The sequence below is a fragment of the Cebidichthys violaceus genome, unplaced genomic scaffold, assembly GCF_023349555.1.
Source record: "Cebidichthys violaceus isolate CVI_PGR_0920_01 unplaced genomic scaffold, fCebVio1.0.p SCAF_10, whole genome shotgun sequence".
NCBI classification, from domain to species: domain Eukaryota; kingdom Metazoa; phylum Chordata; class Actinopteri; order Perciformes; family Stichaeidae; genus Cebidichthys; species Cebidichthys violaceus.
Window position 1 is genome coordinate 1048624 of NW_027176263.1, and position 3877 is coordinate 1052500.

Sequence of the window (3877 nt, forward strand, 5' to 3'; positions counted from 1 at the left end):
AGAAAGCATATTTTACAAACTCCCTCAACAGTTTGTTTCCATGTGTCTTTGCCCTCACGCACTTTCTCTTCACCTCTGCATAGCCTCCTTTCTCTCAGCGTGGTGGAGGAAGTGGCATGCTGTAAACTCTGCAGGCCAGATGTGATCCAAAGAGACAACTGATGGTATTAAAGACACCAACAGAACTAAGAAGTGTGCCTTTTCAAACTCTGCATTGTCTTCTGAGGTCCATCAGTGCAACAGGAGGACTGACAGGAGGTCCGTACTGAAGTGCCACGCTCGCATTGAAGCCCCATCCCCTCTCTGTCTCGACAGGAGGCCCATGCAGTGCTGTCTGTGCCAGGCAGGCAGCCTGGCTGTGTCTAGCGGTGGGAGGCATAACAGATAGGTATTGATATGGATTTCTCTCCAGTAGGCCCCAGTAGAGAGCCCGGGGACTGTTAATAGGCCTCTAACGGGATGACCAGCCCGTGGACGGCCCCCACCGACCCCCCAGCACTTGTGGAGAAGGGGAGATGATAACAGATGGATGGGGGGGGGGGGGTTCTGTGTCCTGTTTGACGGACAGACGGAGAAAGGTGGTGATGAACTGGGGGTGCGTTGGGGGTGAGTGACAGGTCTTGGTGGGGGACCAGAAAGCAACAGTGCTCATGTGTTGGTGTATTTGCTGAGGGCAACTTTTCCTTTCTGTGGCACCAGTTAAAATAGTTTGAATACATGTTAGGGGAATATTTTACAAGTTGAAGGTACAATTCAGACTTTTGAGAGGTTTGCATGCTGGTTCTGCTGCAAATGGGGGAAATACACTCAATTTGGCCTTGTATGTGTTTACAGTTATCTGCTTGTGTTTTCCTTTGATCTCTTTAGGACCCTTTTTTACTTCTAAAAAAAATAGTAGATCAAAAATACTAGATCAAGACAGAGTTAAAGCAGAACTCCACTGACATCAAAGTCTGTTTGCTGTTCTTACTTATGTCAACCAACTTAACAAAACAGGTAAAAATCAAAAAGAATAATGTTTTTTTGGCAAGTTTTTCCTCATCCGATGCGAGGATCCAAGGACAGAGGATGCCATACGTTGTACAGACTGTAAAGCCCACTAAGGACGATTTTGAGATTTTTTATATTGGGCTATTAAAATGAAATTTTATTGAAAATGTAATTAAAAGTTATTAACAATTGAACTATCTACTATCAATGCTTTTATTTCTGTTATAAGACAGTACAGTTGTGATAACTTTGTTAAATCTTTTGATTGACCTCTTCCCATCCCTTACTAAAATTAACCGGGAGTTTTGCAGTGCAGTCACTTACGTTACCGGAAGTTTTGCAGCGCAGTTAAGGTGAGCTTATACTCAAATCCACCGGAGGTGTTGCTGTGCAGTTAATAACATTAACCGGAAGTTTTGCAGTGCCATTTGCGAGGTAGGAGTCTGCGATGTCGATCCCTCTGGGTCGCCATGTTGAGCAACAAGTAGTTGCTCGGTGTAACGAGGTTGGCTTCACAAAAGTTGAGAAACAGAAGCCAATAAGTGAAAACAGTCGCTGAAGTCGAGCCGTGACAGATGACAGTGAAACGGTTTCTCTGCAGAAGCCACTAGAATGACAGAAGTGCCCGTTTCATCTCAATAAGTCACACTTCACTTGTAAGAAAATGTTCACCTCTCAGGTCTAATTTGCTAGTTGTGCTAACTACTTATGTCCATCTTAAGCCCACAAGAGCATTTTACAGTGGTGAATATGAATATGAACTGTCTAATGATGTTTAAAGTGTACATTTCTTCGTAATATTCACCATGTTATTAAAAGACAAAAAAACTGAATTTCTTTAAATGTGGATTTGTTATTCGGTTAACATTACTCTTTATGTTGCTAGAGATGATTACGTGATTTTGTCAAGCTGTATTTTGATAAGAAATGGTGAACTAAAAAACTGTTACTGAGTAAGAATATCTATCAAATTCATTGTGATTGCTCCCTTGGTAATGTTAGTAGACTTAATGTGTAAACTATATTTATTTATTGCTTAGATCCCAGAAGATGGCGATCCTCCCAGCTTGGCTTCCAGGAACCCGGATCTACATTACCAGTGAAACAGCTGATAAACCATCTGCTTTGTGGTAGGATCCTGCCATCACCAGCTCAAACAACATACTTAGAGAGTCTGACTCATCAGACCTTCATGTGATCTGAACTCAAAACACTGACAAAGTTCACTGACAAATTATCCCTATGGTCATCAGACACTGACTCAATTACATAAAACATAATGACAGTTTTCTTTGGTTTAAAAGGAGTTTTTTATTTTTCATATCCATTTAAATGTTGCATTTGTTTTGCTATTCAAAGGCGAACTAAAGTTGCAGTGAATTCTCTTGTTTGTTGTGTTTATGGTTATTGCACTTACAACTTACAGTGAGGTGTACTTACCCAGGACTGGGTTACAGTTGGTACTACTGCATATGTGAAAAAGTTGTAAAAAGCCATTTGCGGCTTCAGAGAGAGCTAGTTGAAGTCGGATGAATGCTTCGAGTGACGTCAAATGTCGGGGTTTGGAGTTAGAGAAAAGTGAGCTCACCAGACCTCCTCATCTCTGCTTGACGATAGCAGCTCAAGGCTTCATTAACATAACACTGTTGAATCACGGCTCATCTTTTCGTGGTCAAATTGCAGTGTTGGTGCCAAGTTTTAACAAGGACGGAAAAGTGTGTGGAACCAAAAATACGATATCTGTGGTTCGGCTTCATGGAGCTGCAAATCTGATTCTGAGTAACAAAACAATGACGGTGGAATATCCATGATACACACATAGGTTCGAAATATTCAAATGCCTATTTTTGTGTATTTTATGTCCACGGGGGACACAGCACGGTGCAGCTTGACGTTTTGAGCTGAAATTTTGTCTCACAACCTGTTTTATTTATTCCGGTCGCTGATTGGTGAGGTTGAAATGAGGAGGTATACATATACGATGCCTCCTCATTTCACTACAAACACCTAAATAAGGAGGCAGGTGGCTGGAGGGAGATCGCCTTAAAGTTTCCTACTTGCTCTTGGCTATATTGTGTGTAATTTCCAGTAAATATCACAATATTAAATGTGTATTTTCTGTTTAAAGAGTAACCCATCTTTGCAGTGGTTACGTCTCCAGTCTGATGTGGAGCTCTCAGCTGATGGTACCTGGTTTATTTACATGACGTAAGGAAACGCTTGTTGATAGGTGTGACTCTCTCGTTCTGCTTAACTCAACGTTACATCTCATTTTCAGTTAATGAAAGTGACGTGTGACTCTTGTCATGTGGTAGACGACTGCTGTAGTGCTGCTTTTTTCACAGTCAAATATTGTTTTTCCTATTTGAATATCTGTTTGAATATATATACATTTAAATTAAGAGTATTTGTTGGCAGCCCTATAACAAACCCTGTTTTTCTGCTTTCCACTAAGCCATATTGCTCAGCAAGTATAAGCTGAGGCTTTGCCTATGTATTGCATTACCCCAAAAAACTGTGATGAAGTGTTGTGTACTGCTCCTCGACTGCAACAGGGTTGTGGATAGCTTGGCCGTTCTCTCCGGTGGTAGTTAGTGTCATGGTTACCAGCTGCTAGATTCCAGTGCAGCATCCAGTGGCTATTAGCTCAGCATCTGCTGCTGCTGACATTTTCAATATAGCAAATCAGAGCAGTGCTGCTTTATGACACTATGTACTAGAGAGAAAAGATCTGCACAAAGCTATTTTCACTTATTTTTTACAGAGCTTGGCTTTGTGTGTCTGTGTTTACCATATCTTCATATTGACTGTACTTTTAACAAATGTATGTAATCTTCATAATTTAGATCCACATGTAGAAATATTTCTTTAACTTCATAACACTGAA